Source organism: Micropterus salmoides, unplaced genomic scaffold (assembly GCF_014851395.1).
Source record: "Micropterus salmoides isolate LMB-PRFRI ecotype aquatic unplaced genomic scaffold, ASM1485139v1 Ms_hic_scaffold_18, whole genome shotgun sequence".
In the NCBI taxonomy this organism is placed as follows: domain Eukaryota; kingdom Metazoa; phylum Chordata; class Actinopteri; order Centrarchiformes; family Centrarchidae; genus Micropterus; species Micropterus salmoides.
In genome coordinates, this window is record NW_024040928.1 from 29,016,811 (window position 1) to 29,038,285 (window position 21,475).

The following is a 21,475-nucleotide window of genomic DNA, read 5'->3' on the forward strand; positions in this document are numbered from 1 at the left end:
ACAACTGCCAATGACAGCGTCACCGGCGTGTTTTGTATCTGCTCACGCTATAAAATAGTTTTTCTGTGCAAAACACAGAAGGTCAACCAGCTGACGACGACAGTCTGCCTCCATGTTCGTTTCTGTCTGAAGTAACGTTTGATCACACGAGTTTTTAAAATTGCGTAAGATTGAAAAAGACCATGTACATGTTTCTTATAAAGAAAAAATATAGTAGCAAAGCACACACCTGCTTATACCTCCTTCTATTAAAAAAAGCATTATTACAATCATATTACACAGTTAGGACTGAATACAGAAAAGGAAGGAGAGATATGCAGAGAGAAAGATTAAAAGATATAAAGAGGAAGGTATATAAAAAAAAAAGGAAAGCAATCTAGAAATGAGATTAAGAAAATAAAGATGAAAAAGAAGTAAAAGAGAAAGACGAGCAGGAGACCGAGAGAGAGATGGGAAGAGAGAGCCAATAAAACACTGCCTCCAGACTTCAGGCAGCAGCGGCCAATCAGACTAATTGAAAGACTGTTTCTCTTCCTGGTGTGTGTGTGTGTGTGTGTGTGTGTGTGTGTGTGTGTGTGTGTGTGTGTTCAGGCCTAATGGAGCCCAATGGGAGCTGCAGTGTTTGCTCTGAAAATGATTTAATTACATTTGCAAAGTGGATGAGTCTGGAGGGAGTGTTTGCTGCGTCAGGGCTTTAACACACACACACACACACACACACACACACACTGAGCGATGGGTGTCTGGGGAGAGGCATGCATTGAGAGCTATTATATTGAGTGAGTTGTTAGTGTAAATCACTGCCCACACTCACTTTTCCCTGCGTGCACGTGTACATCTGAAGTGTGTGTGTGTGTGTGTGTGTGTGTGTGTGTGTGTGTGTGTGTGTGTGTGTGTGTGTGTGTGTGTGCGACAGTACTGCAGCACAGACTGGTTAACGTTCATTCCTAATGAGCAGAATGAGTTCGTTTCCAGACTTTGGCACCGATTGAGAACTCAAAACTGACGTAGAAGTAAACAAACTTTTCACTCAGAGAGTTAAAGGGGAAAGTAAACATGTTGGCCGATCAGCATCAAGATGCTTCAGAGTGGAAATGTTTGTACGAAGCAGCACTTTGAGATGGTCCAACTTTACTTATCCTTAATGGGGAAGTCAGGTTGTTGTTGCAAATGAGAAAAGAAAATTCTCAGGTACAGACGTCTCCCTGCTCCTTCTCTGAGACGGACTTTATGTCTCGTATGCTGCTCATCAGGTGACTGACAGGTGTATTTTAACTGTAACATCAGCCTAAACCCTTACTGACTGATCAAATGTACTCCCTCTGGACCTTCGCTGGTCTTTTTCCGCTTTTAATCTGTAAAAACCGGAAATCTGGTAACATTTTCAAACTATCCAACAAAAAGAGTTGTTGAATCCTGCTTTGTTTTATATCTACAATAATCATTTAGTCATTCATGACCCGGGTAGGGCGACAAACAAAAACTCCACTTGTCATCACATGACCTATGAATGGAACCTGAGCAAACTCCACCTGCTGAAGAAGACTGCAAGATGCAGTCGAAAGCTCAGGTAAAAGTTGGTAGGTGGACCTTGAGTTGTTTTATGTTTGTTTCCGATGTCAAGAATAAACGTTAATTGCTCAGTTGTCAGTGTCGTTTGGAGAGGCAGCGAGTTATCATCTAAAGGCTCAACACATTCTCACTCCCAACTGGTCACATATGGACGCTTGGTCAAGACCCCTTGGTATGGCTTTTGAACGCAATCAACATGACCCTTCCTCTGGTGCCACCCTCAGGACAAACTTCACATTCTTGCCTTATTGGTATTAACGAGCAAAGTTTTAATTTACTAATGAACATTAAAGCATGAAGGAGAGGGTGGTGTGTTTGTGTTTTTAGTCTTGCTGGAACAGAGACTAACAAATCAAAATGCGATAAAGTCGCTGCTTGAGGAGAGCGACAGTCCACAGTGTAATCATGAAAACATGTAGACACATAAGGAATAATTTAACTACAGACGCCTCAAAGTTGTACATCAATGCCATGATACTCTCACAAATGAACTACCAGCTGGACACAGACAGGAAAGAAGCAGTTTATAAACGGGCTTTGAACGCAATGGATAATAAGTCAAATTCATATAATCATAGTAATATTTTAAATAAGAATGGCTTTTTAAACTGGGCCAACTTTGCTGTGTGTTTCTGTATGCCATGTTTTAATGGGTTTTTTTCTTATGACATCAACCTGCCAGGGACTCCAGATGAAAATTCTTCTGCACGGCTAACTTTGGCTCATTTACATTTTGGACACTGTCCTTCATTAATGTGCACCGTCCCTTTTAAACAAACAAACAAACAAACCATCCAGATGGTGACAAATGAAAGGAAAACCCTGAATAAAAGAGAGGTGACACTAATCAAATGCAGATGCTTTCGTGCACCAGCGCTCACTGAACGGTTGGTGAGTTTGAAAATGATGTGAATAAAATGCTGCGGCCTTTACAGTCACCAGATCTCAACCCAGTTCCACCATCTTCTCCAGATCTATGATCTAATATCTAAATGTAAGTACATATAAGCACAGTGAGAGCGGTTTATGTGCTCAGCCATACACAAATATAACACATTCATCACCCGTAGTGCAGGGCATTACATCTTCAGCTTAATGACTGCATTTAAGTCCCAGCGCTCCCATTCAATGCATTAAGAGGCAGGAGTAATAATCCTGCAGCTAAGAGCCACCGCAGCCTTGATTGGCTTCATAAAATAAGCAACAGCAATGATTTACGCCGACTGCAGTTAGACGGCTTTTAAGATTTCAAGACTGAAAGAAGAATTAGCAGAAGAAGTACCAGAGTTAAGATTGTTTCTGATTTATGACCAAGGAAAGCATCTCACAGACGCTAGCGGGTGCGCTGAGGTTCAACGACTGATATTCAGAAGCATGGCGGAAAATAGAGCTGATTAATCGACTAGTTGAGATGTCCACAGCCGATCCTAAGCATTTACATTAACCTTGTGGGAGAGAAAGTGGGATCTGTTATGACTTCTTTTCTACAAAAAGGAGATTAATGTGTGATTCTAATTATAGGTTCAGATGACGTCCACGTGTGAGGGTGTATAGGACCAGATGACTGTCCAGGTTAGACAAATACACCGTGTTATTTGTATAAATGAGCCACACGCTGTCTTTTGTCCAGAGTTTCCATAGTAGGAAATTATTTCGCTTCTATTGTATTTCATTCTGTGGAACCGTCCATTCACCTGTCAGTGAGACACACATGCAAAGCCTTTACTATGAAACTCATTAAGTCACAGCGGACAGAGAGAAAAAGAGGGGGAGGGACACGAGCTAAAAAAAAACATTTAAGAGAGAGAAGTGAAAGAAGACAATAGAAAGAAAGAGAGAGTGTAATTTGATCCTGCCATGAGTTGATGTCACTGGTGCTTTTAATCTAAACAGGAAATTAAGAGTCACACAGACTGCTGTGAGGCAGAGGATCAGAGAACATGTTATCTAAAGCAAACATGACACGGCTAACCTGCTGTTAAAAAAAGGAAAACGTGAGTCTCGCTTTCATTCGAATTACAACAAAACGCTTTCAACCTGTGCATCTGTACATACGTCGTTCGGGACCTCACAGGGATATGAGACGATTTCCTGGGTAGCAAATAAGAAAGAAACAAAATACTTCTAATTCTTCTTTCAGTACTGAAATCTAAAAAGCCGGCTAACTGCTCTGTGTGGTTGGTCATGGCCTTCCAAATTAACTTATTGAGTGTTTTCTGATCTTGATGCTGTTTCCGGATCTGCCGGACAACCAGCCCGTCCTCGCTAAAAAAACGTCCGTATAGGCAGCTTCTTACACTTGTTTTTGTTACGCCGCGACCTCTAGTGGTAGAAGAAGTCAGGTGACGTCGTCTAAAGAGGGACAAAGTCTGTGTAAGGGAGGTGGAGGTGTGGCTGGATGGGCCAAGTAAGCTCAGAAAGTCAAAGGTAACATGTTTTAGGGGGCTTTCATACCTGAAAGTCCGCACCAAGGTCCGTATCAAAGTTCATGTTTTGATACATTCTGTTAGTTTTGGTTTGGTTTCACACTGCAAGTTAGGCTAGTTCAAATTCACAATTAAACGTCCCCGTTGTGCGAACATTATAACGTCGCCGACAGGAAAGGAGGTGAAGACCCCAAGCGATCCTTCTGCACCTCGGTTTGAGGAGAGACCAGAGAGATGGGTGGCAGTGTGCTTCTATAGTGGCCGTCTGTTTGAAAAGATGAGCTGTCACGGGAAATCTATAATCGTGTCCTTATTTCAATGCATTTCTCCGTGCATTTGTTTGTTTTCGGTTCACAAGGCAACCGCCAAACTTCCTATAAATATACCGAAAGTCCGAACCTTCCAAAAAATGCTTTCACACCAGAAACGAACCGAACCATGGTTCAGTTTGATCCGGACCGAGACTGCCTCTTTTCGTCGGACCAAATTTCCTCTGTTTGGTCCGGACTGTGGTCCATGAGAGGTGTCACGCCTGCAATTTTGGGTCAAACCAAACTGAAAAGTCCGAAAGTCCGGACCAAACGAGGAAAGTTAAAGAAGGTTTTGTAGATGACTTGTCTTTTCCAAAACCTAACCAGGTTGGTTTTGTTGCCTAAACCTGACCAAACTACGGCCGTTTCACGTGTTAAACCTGATGGGGCATCGGTTACTGGAAGTCCGGTAAAAGAAACGCTTATATGTGTCTTTTTTGGGGAACGGTCGTTTTGGGACACCTGACAATCGACCTATTTTATCATTTAAGTATGAGGACCTGTTGGGACAACATAACATAACACGGGCTAAAAAATTATTCACACGTAGACAATGTCGGCTTATGGCAGTGTTTTTCTGGCGAGGACAGGCATGCATTGGGATGTAAAAAGGCCGCTAATAAGTCGCTCTGTGAGGCTGTCCTTTGGCACAGCACTGCTTTGAGCTGAATGTTCACGTCAGCATACAAAATTTACTGTGTTAGCATGCTAAGTACTGCTGAGGCTGCATAAAAAGTCCCCAAAGTTCTTAGGATTTATCATCTGAGGAACACGAATATGTGCACAATTTTTTTATTTATTTGGTATATTTCAGTCTGGTGGCCATGTCTAAGTCATAATAATGTTATAACTTCTTAATTATTGGAAAAAAATGTAAGTGGATTGTGAGGTCTTAGCAGAGGTGTGTGTTCTTCACATTTACCAGTTGATTAAATGTGAGATTTCTCTGGAAAAATGCTGCTAACTGCAATGTAACATCAAATATAACATTGTAAGCTTCGGAGTTTTAATGTTGACAACACTTTTTTAAAAATGTATTATTCCTGTTTCATCGAATCTCTTGTAACTTTCTCGTTGGTCGGTTGGTACAGGTCACTCAAACTTGAGAACAAAAATAGATTGCAGAGCACCGTCAAAGTGTGCGGGAAAATTGCAGGTAAGTTTGGACAACCTCCCGCACTTATATGAGGTTTGGACTTTTAGGAAGGCCCAGTGAATCCTGGCGGATCCTAGCCACCCTCTGTTTGAGAAGTTCTGGTTGCTTCCTTTGGGTCATAGATCCAAGACACCAACATTCAGAACAAACAGATTTAGGAATTCATTTGTCCCAGCTGCCATTGGGCTTTTAAATTATTCACTGTAATTCCATCCTATTGTTTTATTGTTTTACCTTAACTGTGGTCTTTTAACATTAGTGTATTTATTGTGGACCCCAGTCAGAGACAGATGGCTGGGTTCCCAGAGATTGCTCCACTCAAAACTGATATTGTCGAGACTATGACTAAATAAACAACGAGGACAGGACACAGGAGGTGGTGAGCGGAAATGAGGTATAAAACAGATTAACAGCACTCTTTGTGTTCATGTACTGTATATGTGGCTATGGAAGAGCGTGTGCTCAGATGTATTTTCCATGTGCTGTGTGCATTCCCGTTTTGTTCTTTGCATGTGCAGGTGGATTAGATCAGTGTTTGCACATGTTACAACCAGTCTGTCAACACACATGAAGGCCTGCAGGTGTGTGTGAGCAGAGTCTACACAGTGGAAGGTGTGACAAGCTAAATACACCAACAGGTGGATGTGGTGGGGGCTCAGATTTAAGATGTAATTGACCTTCGCATCTTTGTTTCAGGAAAGATGGACCATCTCTGCTTTAAACAGGAAATCCCAACTACGAGTAACTACAGAAAACAGACAATAAATTATAATGTTACGCCAAATCACTATGAAAGATCCATAATCATGTATGCCATTCACAGTGTACGCTCAAATTATTATTTAGTTATGTATCTTTTATGTTAAAATAATTCTACATACTACTGACTTATGGCACACACATACGTTTACTGTTTAATTCATTTATTTTATTTTTTATACTTTTTAACACAAAAACACACACGTTTCCTGTTTTATTTATTTTATTTTTTAACACACACACACACAAACACACACCTTTACAGTTTTATTTATTTCATTTTTTATATTTTTAAACACAAACACACACGGTTCCTGTTTTATTTATTTATTTTATTTAAAATACTTTTTTAACATATATACACACTTTTACTGTTTTATTTATTTATTTTATTTATAATATATATATATTTTAACATATACACATACAAACACACACTTTTACTGTTTTATTTATTTTATTTTTTAACACACACACAAACACACTTTTACTGTTTTATTTATTTATTTAATTTAAAATATATTTTTTAACACATACAAGCACACACTTACTGTTTTATTTATTTTATTTATTTGATGAACCATATGAATTAAATTCACAACACACATAGGCTTACTGTTAAATGTTTATTTAATATTTTTTATTTTAACACACACAAACACACACTTTAACTGCTTTATATATTTTACCCGAGAAAAAGAATTTCACAAAACAAATCTATGTGCTGTTACAACAGAAGAAAGCACACCCACATACACACAAACAACTACAGGATCATTTGTAGCTCTGACTCCGTCAAATTAACAATGTTTAAATAAGATAACATCAGATGCAGTAAACCCTCTGAAACCGTGTTATCACAGCAGTAATGAATGCATTAAGGATTATCTCTGATGTACAGCAGGCAACTCAATAAAGGAGAAGACAGAGTGTAAGATTAAATTAAAGAAACAGCAACTTCTCAGTGTTTGAAGAACGCTGTAAAGAGTTCCTCTGCACCGACATGATGTGGTGATTTCCTGATTAAACCCGCTGAGAACAAGTCGTCACCTTGCTATGGCATTTGGGGCCCTTGTCCAAAAATCTTTGACTCTGTGTTATAATTTGACAAACAAATTAGTTCTGTTGTCAAAAGGTTTTTCATTTAAAGAACTACTGCAAAACTAAAATCTTTTGTCTCGCATGAGGATTTGAAGATTGTTGTAGATGCACTGGTATCGTTCCGAACTGAGTATTGCAATTCTTTGTATTCAGGCATCATTATCACGTTAGCAGCCTGTTCAGAATGCGGCTGCTAGATTGCTGACTTGCACAAGGAAAAGGGACCACATCTCTCCTATACTGGCTCTTTTTCCCTGGTTACTAGTGCTTTTAATTGTTTTTAAGGCCTTGCATGGACTGACTACATCGTATATTTTAGACCCGCTCACTCTGTATCTTCCGGTCCTCTTAGCTCTTCCACAGGCTTTATTGAAAAGGGTGATCGTGCCTTTTCAGTTGTGGCCCCAAGACAAGTGCAATAAACTTCCCATTTTCATTACATCATCCCCAACCACTGAGATTTTAAAGTTTCGTCTTAAAATGCATATATACTCTTTGGCATTCAAGTCAGTGTAGGGACAGTTATGCTATTCTGTCCTGGTTGCTTCATATTTCTATTTATTGCTGTATGTGTCTTTGCTTTTTATCTGATTGGTCTGCTTCTTTATTTCTTGTTGTTCTAACTGCATTACTTTGTACAGCACTTTGTTGTTTTTAAATGTGCTTTAGTGTCCAGCTTTCCTGACATCTTGACCCGTACTACAGACAAGATATCTCGACCTATGCTGTTTTGATTCTGACCACTGTTCAGTTAATGAGACTGGTGGATAATCGTACGTTGCACAGAGAGCCGTGGACTTATGGGGGCATCGGTAGCTTCATCCTCCAGACCTTCACCTCGAGTTCAGACTTCTCTGTGACGGACAGGTAACAGGTGAGAATGTGTTTAACTGTGTCGGTGAGAGGGAGAGCTGAAAAATAACATTTGTATTCAGCAAACCTCCAAAAGTGTATTGTCATGAATTATTTTTATGTATTAGTTTTATTCTCGCAAACTTTTCACTTTGTTAGCAGCCTCCGGGCTTCTTTCAATGGATTATTATTATAAAGGCTATTTTCTTACCTTAAAAAGGCGATTTTAGCAGCCTCAGGGAAAAGTCTGCCTGTGTGTGTGTGTCAGGGCAGCCTATAATGAAATCAGTACTCAGCATAGAGTATTTCAGCCAATGAAAGCACGGATCAATAAAACACAAGCTTTGGGCACAGAGCCAGCTCTCACCACATTTATCTTTCAGCCTTCCTTCTTTCCCTCTCTCTCATTCTGTCTCGTTTATTTTAGCGTCACCCGTCTTTTAGATTGCCACCAATCTTCATTCGTAAAGTGTCACATCAGCTGCAGTGGACGTTGAATTGAGTAAGTTAAAGTGGTTACAACATGTTTTTGCGATGTTCCATATGTCTACCAGCTCTGATCACTTCAGCCAAATGAGCAGTTTTTTCTCTTGTTTAATTTGATTAATTTAAAGTAAAACACTCCAGTAATTCGGAAGGAAAAAGCAAAGATTAAAGTCTGAAAGTCTGAAAAAGTAAATTTAATCTTGTGTTGCAGAAATGTTTTCTTTGCTTTCATCTCTAATCATTTCGTGACCCCCCTCAGCAAATGCAAATTTTCAATTAGGATAAAACTTCCAGAAGCCCCAACTCCACCCATTATTGCTCCATAGAAGCTCTGTGATAATGATTATTTTCTTTATTGACCATAAAGTAGAGAGAAATGTCGATCACTTTTTTCCCAGAGCCTAAAGTCACGTCTTTAAATTAAGTTTAAAGACGAAGCCTGACCAACCAAAGATATTAAATTTGCAGAGAAAACAGAGAAAGGATCTGGAATGATTGATATTCTTGTTGATTGACTAATCAATTAATCAGTTAGTTATTTTAGCGCTGCTCAATTTCTCAGTGACCGTCTCTCTCTATCATTCATCTATCTGTAATCTGTAAATGTATTCATCTATCATTGAAACCTCTGAGACAGACAGACAGGGGAAAATGAATCGTCAGCAGTTTTACAGAATAAACTTTATGTTAAATAAAACTGAAACACAGAGAGAGAGAGAAAGAGAGAAACAGAGGCAGTCTTGCTGGATATTACAGATTTATTGACTCATCCTCTGCAGCTCAATAAAGAAACAGCTCATCTCGTCTCCATCTTTCTGTCTTTCCGCCTCGCACACCAGTTAACTTTATCGCACATTATCACAGTGTCCTTACTCATGACACCATCCATCCACTTTGCTTGCTAATTGAAAGAAAAGGAGCGTAAGCAGAAATACGACTCGGTGCTGGAGACCACATGCGCCGCTACAGTCTTTTAACCTGCAGGAAAAGTTGGTTTCAAACAGTCAAATGTGTCTATAAATGCCAAATACTTCTCAAATAGTTTTGAAATGAGTTTTGAACGCTTGGTCTGACAAAAGAAGCCATTTCAAGACGACACGCAGGGCATTTTTCACTACTTCCTGACATTCCATAGACTAAATTAATTGATCGGTTAATTTTAAAACTTAACACGTCTTACAAAAGCAGCTTGTCTAAAGCAGCCCTAGTCAACTGGCGGCCCGAAGCAACCTCCACGTGACCCAGCACATAATCTAATATATATGACAACAAAAGTATACTACATATAGAATATGGCAGTAGCTAAAGAGTGAGCTGTATCGATTCTCCTGTTGCTGCTCTAGAAACAACATTTAGCTAATAAAAAATAGTACATTCTTTTTTTAGGCAAAGTATTTAGTAATAATAAATAATTTAGCCCGTCTCCACGTGCTGGTTTTAAAATCAGGCCCAACAGAATTAGAAATTTGGTCTAAAGCATACTGAACCCTTTAGCTGCTGCCTTTGGTGATGCAGTTTGATTTGAAAACTCTGCACAATGGTCTGCACAATGTTTACACAACTGTCTACAACACGTGAAATCCTCTGGCATGGTCCTTTAATTCTTCACATGTTGATTTCGATAACGCAGTGTGTATATGTAGGGCTGCAACTAACGATGATTTTCATTGTCGACGAATTGGTCGAATAATTTCTCAATTAATTGATTAGTTGTTTAGTCTTTGTCAGAACCGTTACATATGTTAGGGTTAGGGGGTTAGGTTGATGGAAACGGCAACATTCTGTGAAAAAAATCCTTAATTTCGAAAAAAAAAAAAAGAGTAAATGCGCTAAATGGGAGATGGAAACAGTTTTTACAAATAAGTTCTGACGCAGCGAACTTGTAACTCGCGTCTGATCAGCTGTTTCTGCTGTCTTGCCCAGTTGTGCACAGTTCTGCACGCCTGCTGAGAATTTCCTGCCGCTCATTTGTGCTGAGAAAAGAGGCGGATGCAGATCTGGGCAGGTAGCCTTCATCATCCGTTCTGCTGAATTATGCATTCACCTCTTAAAGGTCCTTCTCAGATCCTTTGCTCTGCACGCTGGTCAAACGCGGTTATCACCGCATATTTTAGCTGCATCTCACTGAAAGCTGCTTCTACTGAGTGTAATAAAGAATTACTGACTCTAAACGTTCATAAAATACATACTTGGAATCATTTATCACCATTGATGAACCCTACAAAGGATATTATAGCGTTTAAAAGCAGTATTTGGAGGTGCATGCAATTCTCTGCAGGCATGCAAAACTTGGCGTAACACCGGATATTCTCATAACGTGCGGAGACATGGCTGGTAGCAGTTTGCCCGCGTCAGACACATTCCTGAGGACCTCTCTCCATTTTCTCCAGTTTCTGGTTTGGAACCCAGACGTCTTGTTTATTGCAGCCATGTGTAACGTCAACTACTGACGTAACTACGCTCGCCGCAGCCTGGTTTATTCACTCCGAACCAGCAGATGGAAACGCACATATTTCTTTTGTTTTTTTCTTTTTAGCGACATTTCAAAAGTCCGCTTAAAATTCGCATGACAATTGGATGGAAACACGGCCAATGTTTCCCAAAGCCCAAGAAGACGTCCTTGGCATAGCGAAGAAATTAAACCAGAAAATATTCACATTTAAGAAGCTGGAATTAAAAAATTTAAAAAATTCTTAAAAATTTACTCAAACCAATTAATCGATTATCATAATAGCTGGCGATTAATTTAATAGTAGACAACTAATTTTTAATTATTTGATATTAATTCTTCTAAATTATTATTGATCACAGATTGTTATTAACTCTCACTTTATGTATTGCAGTCAGTGTTCAGAAAAGTAGTGTGTTAAGTGAATTCTGATCATTTTAATTTAATCATACATATAAGAAGGTGAGAGAAAGGTCACGACCTTTGAAAGTTACAAGATAAATTAAGTGCTGTAGAGCAAGATCAATATGAGGAATATTTGTTCATGCATGTCATCTTCATTTTCCCTCGAGAGACGTCTGAATAAGCCCCCCGGGGTTCCTGCCTGGACCACACTGTTTGAGTTTCTCCTCTAATGTTTACTATAAATTATTTTGTGCAAACACATTCTCCTGTAAAAATATGGTTCACAATGTGCTTCTTGATCCGGATGAAAAAGATTTAGAGCAACACTACACATGCAAAAAAGAAGTGTCTGAGTTGATCTTACCTGACAGTAAAGTCGTACGAGCAGGACGCCAACAACGTTTTACTGAACGGAGAAAACTGCAGGAGGAAGAAAGAAAGATTAGAATTAGGAAAAAGCTAAAATTATTATTTTTTAAATTGTTTCTTAGAGTCAACAATATGAGGGTCACTTGTTTGTGTGTCATTCATTTTTCATTTTCAATAATGCAGCAGAGGAAGTATTCAGATCCTGAACTCAAGTGAAAGTAGAAATACTGCAATATACTGTAAAAATAATCCAACACACAACCAATTCTTTTATTGCACATGTAAATACTTAATGATCTTTATATTATATAGGTTGTGCAAGTCGCCAAAACACATTCCTTGTATGTGCAGTGGTGATGGTACAGTGGATAAGACACATGCCTTTGCTGTTAGAGACCTGGGTTCAATCCCCCACTGTGACCCATCCACCAATGTGTCCCTAAGCAAGACATTTAACCCCTCGTTGCTCCAGAGCGTGCGACCTCTGACATATATAGCAATAGTAAGTCACTTTGGATAAAAGCGTCAGCTAAATGAACTAATGTAAAAACAACTTGGCAATAAATCTGACTCAAGTAGCCTACTAAAAAATTTGTACTTTAATACAGCACGTGAGTAAATGTATTTGGTCTGTCAACCAATAGAGAAGCTGCTGTGCTGAACTATGTGTTTCAATTCCTTAATTTCACCAGGCTGATCCACTCAGCATCAACACTGCTTTCCAGGAAGTCCTGTGCACATGTATTAAAGCATAGTGTTATTGCATATTCATATTAATATGAATCGAGACTTCCCTAAAGCAACAAAAACTGATTATAAGATATGAAGGAGGGATTTAAAGCAGAGCAGCCACAGTCTTCGCTAAGCTAACCTGCCTGTTTCTATAGCTAATGGTGACATCTTTGACTTCTGGTCCAATTCTGCTTCAGACTCGACTTTGCATTTGCTTTTCATGAGATAATACTGAATGTTTGTAATTTACATTTTCACCAAACATTAACAAAACTTCTGTCCTTATTACGTGAGGAACAATTTACACAGAGCATCATGAATAGGACACTGTGACCTGTTTAGAAAAAAAAATCCAGGGATGTTCACACACAAAAAAACATCCCACTTAAAGAGTTTTCTGTTGAGCTGCTATTTAAGGGCATTTTCCCATGTTTTTCTGTCTGGGTTTGAAATTAGTCCAGTATTGATCGAGCACGCTGCAGTTGGCAGCAGTGAAAAAGGGCTACCACGTCATGCTTGCGGGCAAAGTACCTCCACTAAAGCGCTTGTTTTTTGCGGCTGACAGGCTCAGATTGTTATAATAACTGTCTGATAACATAATGGAAAGGGTCGCTGCAGAGAGGGACCTTTTTTTAAAGAGTAAGATCCTTTTTGTTTAACCAGAAACCAGTCACTACATTGCTCTCGTCAAAGCCACCAGACTCCATTGATAAAAACTGTATTTTCCTGGTTGTTAACTTATGACCTCATAGAAACGGTCACATAACTCTTTAATAAACAGGTAAAAATTGTTCATGTCGAGCAAGCTATTCTTTCAAAATAAAATAACAAATAGATACTGCAGATAGATGCTTTATTTATCCCGAGGGAAATTCAAGTATCCAGTAGCATACGAAACATGCATACATTAAACATACCTTAAACCTATATTAAAATAAAACTAAAATTAACTTATAACACAGTAGCCACAGTAAACAGTGCAAATGGAAATAAAGACTTTACACAGTAAAGAGAGAAATTACAAAGCAGAAGGCCTGTGGCGTTGTTTACTGATTATTCTAGTGAATAAAGAAAACTAAATGTTTTGGCTGAGTAACACTTTCATGCGTTCGGAGCTTTTTGCGGTTTCTTTTGGAGCTGGAGGTTTCCCTCATCTTGTAAAAAAGGTGTGAATGTTCAAAAACGTGACGTGACAAAGAGCTTCAGGCAGGAGTTTTTTTGTGCTCAGCAGTTACAGGATTGTGCAGACAAAGAGAGACTGAAAAGAGTCCACAGAGAGTAATTTCACTGGCTGTCGGCTAAGCACTCTTAAAATTAATTTATTCGTTCATTTGTTCCCGCTCTCTGCTTTCTGACAGTTTCACCTCTCTTATCAGGCAGATTCACGCCAAGTCTCTGGCTCGTTTAACACCGTTCCACTCTGGTGCTGCCTCTTGTCTTCTCTTTCTATCCGTCTCTCAGTCAAACGTACAGCTGCTTTATGTATCATCAGCAAAAACCTTTTGTTACAGAAGCAAAAACAACAACTATAACACGAGTCTGAGCAGCTGTGGTGAACTAACTGCGTCTTTCTGTCAATGCCGTCTGTCTGACACTGGGAAAGTTCAACACTGACTTTATTTTTTAGTATTTTCCCTCTAATATCGAGTTTATCTTTCTTTGGATCCCTGTCTGGCTTAACTTTAAACATTTAGATTTAAGCTAGGTGTAACTAATAAACTAAATGTTTGTTTTTACTGTAAGCACTTTGTAACTTGGTTTTGAAAAGTGCTTTACAAATAAAGTTATTAAATCGAATATGTATTTCTTTAAAGGTAAAATCCCATTTTTATTTTTTTGTCCATCATTTCTAGGTTGCAGCTTCAGCACGGTTATTTGTTGAGCAGCCACATGAGCAGTCTGACAATCTATCCCTCCAGTTTATCCAAATTATTAGCAAGCAGGGACCCCCAGGGGTCCTTGAGGAGGTTCCAGTGGGTCCCCAGCAAACGGGGGAAAGTTTTATTTTCACTATAATTCCATCTAAATGTAACACAGTGACCAAACATATGACCAATTTGGTCTTGCGTTTCTTACACTTTCTGTAATAAAGCATATAAAAAAAGCTAAATCTTATCAACTGGAGGTCCGTGGTCTAATTTGTGTCAGTTTAGGGTCCGTGACAAGACACAGATTGAGAACCACTGATCTAAACCACTCTGTCTGGAGAGGAAACGTCGGTACACAGGTTGCACTGGAACACTTTGTGCACAGTGCAGCAGATCAAAGTTGTAAACTGTGGTGTGACAATTTGAGTAATAATTGACCAAAACTACTAAAATAAAAACCAGGTTACAAAAGCCTTTTGACAAATTTCTTTAAAACTATCTTAAAATTGACTCGGCAGTAGGGACGGAAAGTCAGCTTATTTCTTCTTCTTCCGCTGATCATGAATCCGTTCACCTCCTCTCTGCTCCGTCCGGTAAATCGATACGGGCAGACAGATCGGCAGACACTAACAAAACACACACAGAGTGACAGCTGCCCGGGAAAACACAGCTCGAGCAAGACAGTTCCTCGATCTTGATTGTGTGTGTGGCAGCGTGGGGGTTGTGTGTGGGCACGTCTGTAATCGTGCGTATTCGTGACGTCTGTGTGTGCGTGAAGTGACGCGTTTCATCTGAGTAAGCGTGATGTGTCTGGGGACTCCTCTGCAGCTGTACACGCTCACAAGTCTAATGTGTGCGTGTGTGTGTGTGTGTGTGCGCGTGTGCATGTGGTCTTATTAGGTCCATTTAAGTGGGTGTTTTGATGCTGTCAGACAATGCACTGCATCTCTGCCAACACACACACATTTTGTGTTGTCACAATACATTTGGCGGCGTATGTGAAACCAGGTCGTGTGTGTGTGTGTGTGCGTACCTTAACTCTGCGGATGGCATAGGTGTGGCCTAGCAGTTGATTGACAGGCTGCCGGACATTCCTCATGTCCCACACACACACACACTGCAGTCTACTGAGCCTGTGGCCACAATATTCTGCAGACAGAACACAATTAAATGTTTTACAACCAAAATAAAGCGTTTTAAACAGAAATAAATCAAGAATGCAGCTTGTTGAATGCATGTGGTGAACTAAAATAATCCAAATGCCTTTCAAACTCAAATAAACCTGTTGAAGCCAAAAGTTGCTGCATCAGGTGAGCAATTACCTGGTCATATTTGCACCAATCACAGCTAAGGATCTCAGCCTTGTGTGCAGGAATCGCCAATCGACACACGGCGCCCTTGACATCCCAAACTCTGAGCGTGCCGTCACCTAAAAAGTAGACAGAGACAGATGCGGCGGAGATTTACCCAGAATGCCCTGTGCAACCACAGCCTGCACAGGTGACCTCTGAGCAGCTGTGCTCGTCGGCACTTCAACTGCAAACAATGAGGTTGTGTGCAAAAAGTCTCAGTAGATATGGAGGTAACAGAAGTGAAAGAGAAAGGGAGAGTAAGACTGAGAGAAAGGATGAGGATGTGTCCATGCATGTATATTAATAATCCCTCAACCAAATCTGAAATAAAAACATTTTTATTGATCGATATGGACTGTTAAAACCCCCGATCTATTATCAATTCTATATTTATTCCAACCCATTGAACAACAAGCTTGCAAGCTGTCAAAAGCAGCTCGTTAAACCGTGTTAAAAAACTGAAACCACGTCCTAACACATGTTGTTATGAGCAACTGAACTCCGGAACAAGAAGAGACTACAGCCATAGTTGCTACCTGAGGATGTACACAGCAGTGCTTTCAGCTAAATGCTAATGTGAGCTAACGTGCTCACAATGACGGCCCAGAGCGGCAATAATAAGAGACGCTGTTGAACTGGACAAATTGAAATCAGGATATGACGGTGGTGTAATAAGGAAAGTAAAGGGATCACCAAAGTGACTACAATTCAACCTGAAACAAATATAATGAGAATCCATTCAATAATCATTGACATTTTTCACTCCACAGATGTGAACCTGCAGGCGGCGATGGGAGGACATTCAGGAATCACCAACATCAGTGAGCTTCATCCTTTAGGGAACATAAAAGTCTGAACCAAACTTCATGAAAATCCATCCAATTGTTGTTGCAATATTTCAGCCTGAATTGTGGTAAACCACCGAGTGACCAGGATTGCCATCCCTACAGCCACGCCGCTAGCTTCTGTAGCGTGTAGCAAGCTGCTGCTGATGCAAAACGAAGAGATGGAAACAACACACAAAATACTGTAGGATGTGCACTGAAAGGGTAAAGCTTTCATACACAGGACTCTGTGTGGGCAAATTTGTAATGCATATTGTATTGTAAATAGCTTCATGTAATATTATTTAATATTTGTTAAATATTAATACCAAATTCCCAAATGTGTTATTCTGCACCAAGCTGTAAAGTGTGATTCATTTAGTTATGGAGATAGAAAGAGAAAAGATAGGGCGAGCATGATAGACCAGTGGTTCTTAACCTGGGGGTCGGGACCTGGTCCCATCGGGGTGTGCGAGAATGCTACTATAGACTCAAAAATAGAAAAAGAATAAGTTAAAAATAACTAGACGGACTATAGATGTGAATGGAATCACTTGTAAATATTTTGCACTGTTTCATCCAGTAGGTGGCAGTAATGCCAACCGCTATAAAACGCCACAGAAGAATAAGAATTTAAACTGGAACTGTAAGCGGTTCTAAGTGGGGTTCAAGCCCCCCAGAGCCAGCCGCCCCCCGTGCCCCGCAGAGGCTGCGCGAGTCGGCCCGTGGTGAATAAATGACCAGAGTTTGAAATTAAAGGGACTTGCAGTTACGGAGATTTATGTACGATTAATAGCGCCAGCTAGAGACCGATTGATTTCACACAGCCCCTTGGGAGGGCGTGCCAGATAAGGTCCCCAAGTTTGGTTTAGATCGGCCATTGCAAACCTAAGATATGACATCACTTCCTGTTTTTAGCATTTTTCGCAAACATTTGTTAGCTTATAATTGGGACATTTTGTGGCAGATCAAAATTTCTTCTACAAACTTTTATCAGCTTGGTCCAGAGACAGCCCCAAATTTGGTGTCAAGCAGACTTGAAATGAATGTAAGTCAATGGGATTTTTAAAAACGTCTTTTAATCTGCAAAAACAGCGCCACCTATGGGCATATTAGGGTCAACTTTGGTGCCTGGAGTCAAGAGAGCTTCCTGAACAATTTGGCTCAACTTTCATGTCAATCCGACTAACTAAGGGCGAGTGCCACTCAGCAAGCCATGTCACATAAGTTCCCCAAGTTTGGTGTTGATCGGCTATTACTAACCTAAGATATGACATCACTTCCTGTTTTTTGCATTTTTCGCAATTATTTGTTAGCTTATAATTGGGACATTATTTCGCGGATCATAATTTCCTCTACAAACTTTTATCAGCTTGGTCCAGAGATTGTCCGTGGCTAGTTTGGTGCCGGTTCTTGCCGGTTCAGAGGAATGAATTAAAATAGGTTTTTCAGTTTTCGCCATTTTGCAAGAAAAAAAAAAAGTCTAGGCGAAAATGGGCGTGGCCTATACCATTTGATTCAGCTCGATCCCCCGAACGCGTGGATTTAAGATTTTTGATATGCGACTCGTATGCGTGATGTGGATTTAGGTTTTGATATGCGACCTCGTATGCGTGATGTGGATTTAAGGTTTTTGATATGCGACCTCGTATGCGTGATTTCCAAGCCGCTGATTGCTGATTAAATATTTTTAACCTCAAAAAGGCGTTTCACAAAGGTTAAGAACACCTGAAACAACCAGAGAGGGAGAGAGTAGCAAAGATGAGTGGAGGCATGTGGAGAGAGTTTAATAGAGAGGAACACGGCTTCCTTCAGACGTTAAGGCTTTATTTCATTCTGCTGTGTGTGGGTGTGTTTCTGGGAAGAGGTTCTGCCAACACACTGCGACAATCAGCAGAACTTTTAAACTAAACCCTTCTCCTCCTCCCTGTTCCTCCTCCTCCTCATTCATTTCACAGCCAGCAGCTTCTGAGAGGTTAATTTATTTATTAGATGCCAAAGTCAGAGAGAACTAATGTGTGGGAAAACCTGCCGTCAAACAGCGCGTTATCATCCTGTTTTTACGCAAATTTTCAGAGTGGGATTATCACAAAAAAAAGTTTTTATGCTTTCGTTGAGGTGGAAATGTATCAATAAAAAACAAGTGGAAACAGACTGAGGGAACAAATGCTGACATATGCATGAAGCAGTGACTCAAGGTAAAGCGCTGAAAACATCAGGCGTGTGTGGAGCGATGAGGAGGCTGTAACGTCATCTCGTTGTTGCATGGAGACGAGCACACATTTGCATTTTGTCAATATCTGAACATTTTTAATCCTTTACAGTAATTTTCAGTCGCTGATAATGTTCATGTAGTGAATCTACTGACCCTTACGTGTTAAACTCAAAGGAATCTTTAAGCTCAACACAAATACTGACTATTTATACTTTGGTATTTATTCATTTTAACTGGTGAGATAGTGACATTTTAGCCACTTCACGCAGATCTTTATTAAATTATCTCAGGGCTTAGTTTTATAGGTGTACATGGTATAAACTGCATCTCGATGCTCTCCTTCGGGGACAGGCGTTACAGTCACAACATTTACTGGAACTTAATAATGATGCTTGAAACAAAGGAGGACGGATGAAGGTCGCAGTCTGGAAAATACATTTGCTTAATATGATTATATGACTGGGACTCCTCCTGAAGTCTCTTTAAGGCTAACACGAGGGGTAAACTAAACTGAAACGTATATTTTGGAATCTGAGCTCGGTGGGAAACAGTTTGAACAACTTTTTGTTGCGGGGAACACATTAAGGAGCACACCGAGGGAGTTTCTTCCCGGCTTCACTTCATGTTTACTGACCAGCACATTAATCCTCTCCCACCGTCAGCTCGCTTCCTCCTCCTCCTCCCGTTCACATTTCCTCCTCATCCTCTTCCCTTCCTCCACCTCTTTAATCCCAAATGATGGATGAAAATCAACCAACGCGCCCTCCTAGCGTCAGCCTCTACCAGGCCACGTTCTCCCACTTCTGTATAGATTCCTTTTATAACGGTTTTAACCCTTCACATCCTTCTTTATTTATCCTCTTCACCCCTCCGTTCATTTTCCTCACACACACATTCGACTTCTCAGCCATGCGTGGAAGCTCGTCTGGCATCAGCGAGCAGAAAACATGCCAGCTAGACGAGTGTGTGTGTGTGAGTGTGAGTGTGTGTGCGTTCTGCAGCACATTAGAGAATGACTTCTGTAAAAGGGCACTCGCTCTATTACACCTGGTGTCTCTGCTGTATCAGCAAGTTCAGCTAACACACACACTCTGCTCTCTCTCACACCCAGTGACTAATCCTGACAGAAAAAGAAAGCTTTACAGAGCTTGTCTCTTTTTTTTTTTTAAAGAACAAAATGGGAATTTTTGTTTGTTTGGAAAAAAAACAGGGATCAGACATCACCTTTTCAACAACTGGCTAATGCTGGCCGCACACTAGAGGATAACTGGGATAATTTTGAGTCAGATTCGCCGTCTCGACAATCAAAGGTGCGTTCCCGAGCCGAGGCTGGTCAGAATAGATTATTGGCCCAATTATTGTATATAATTTTCCTAAATATCAAATAATAAATGTTCAATATATCGTCAATAAATATTTGGTTTAATTCGTTTGAATCAAATTAGCACTTAATTTTAATATTAAAATATTAATTTTGATGAGAAAAAATTGGTCTGAAAAGAAGATCATAATAGTTTTGATTGTTCTATCTCATATTTGTTCAGTAATCCACTGTTTGGCATCATGTGTTCATTCTGACCATAAGAATAATTTAACCACATAATAAACCATCTGGTTTCTTCAATTTTCAGTCAGGAGCAAAAATCAGCCTTTAAACTCGAAAGAAATAATGATTTGACATATATCACGATAATTATCGATATTGCACGATATGAAATGTTTTTATCGTGATAACATTTTTGGCCAAATCGCCCAGCCCTAGTTTAAGTCATGTTTGATCAAGTCCCCAGAACCGCCACTCTGACACCATTTAGTAACAGTTGCTCCTGAGAACGGACCGCACGGCCCTGACCCGAACCAGCGACCTCGGCTATGGGAGGCGGACAGGCTGACCATTTCCACATACTCGGGACACACTGAACGAAAAAACCAAGGTTTTTAACGCAGTGGCTGCTTTCCTCCCGACTCTCCATGGCGGAAACCATTATAACACACAAAACCCTCATTTAAATACTGCCACCTCCATTGTGTTTGCTCCTGTTGTCATCTACACAATAATTCTTAGTAAATCATCCATAACAGGTACTAAAACTGCACGTGCAATATTTTAGAATGCACACGCAATTTAGTGCTCTTTATTCGAGATGTTAGTAAATTGGGCCCCAAGTGTGCGCGATCCTGCGTCTGGAAGGAACCGTCTGGTGTGTGCATTTTTAAGATTAAAATATTAAAAGGTTAATTCTGTCGTTATGTCTATGGTATCCCATGTTTTTAAAATATGTTAAGGTTTGAAAATCCTCTAGTGTGCGCCAAGAATAAAATGTGCCTCAAAAAAAGACCTTGTGCACAAACCTTTTACTTTCTTCACTTTGGAAGAAGTTTAATTAAAAAAATGGTTCATATTCATTTAATGCAGGTTCCAAAAAGGCCCCTGGTTCCTGGAAAGGTTCTTGAGGTCAAAAAAAAGCCATTTCATTTCTGTTTCAATGTGAAACTATTTCCTGTTGCTGATGGCATCTCTACCAGCTAATTCCTCCCTGGAGGGGGAGGTTTCTCTCACCCGTCATGCATAGCATTTGCATTTAAAAACATTTTTCT

At 40.0% G+C, this 21,475-nt stretch overlaps 1 protein-coding gene and 1 long non-coding RNA gene across 3 annotated transcripts in view; one reads left to right on the forward strand and one right to left on the reverse strand.

The window, feature by feature from the left end:
* pex7 (peroxisomal biogenesis factor 7) overlaps positions 1-21,475 on the forward strand; it is a gene marked incomplete in the record, with an annotated part of 94,495 nt that overhangs the window by 56,866 nt on the left and 16,154 nt on the right.
* Positions 6,805-15,916, reverse strand: LOC119908896. 2 transcript variants are annotated; one of them, XR_005445355.1, is made up of 5 exons: positions 15,809-15,916; positions 15,520-15,635; positions 11,882-11,937; positions 8,389-9,641; positions 6,805-8,179 (listed from the first exon to the last, which is right to left on the reverse strand). It is a non-coding gene; the product is annotated as an uncharacterized LOC119908896 (long non-coding RNA). The 2 variants fall into 2 exon arrangements; XR_005445354.1 differs by having other exon boundaries at positions 6,805-8,236.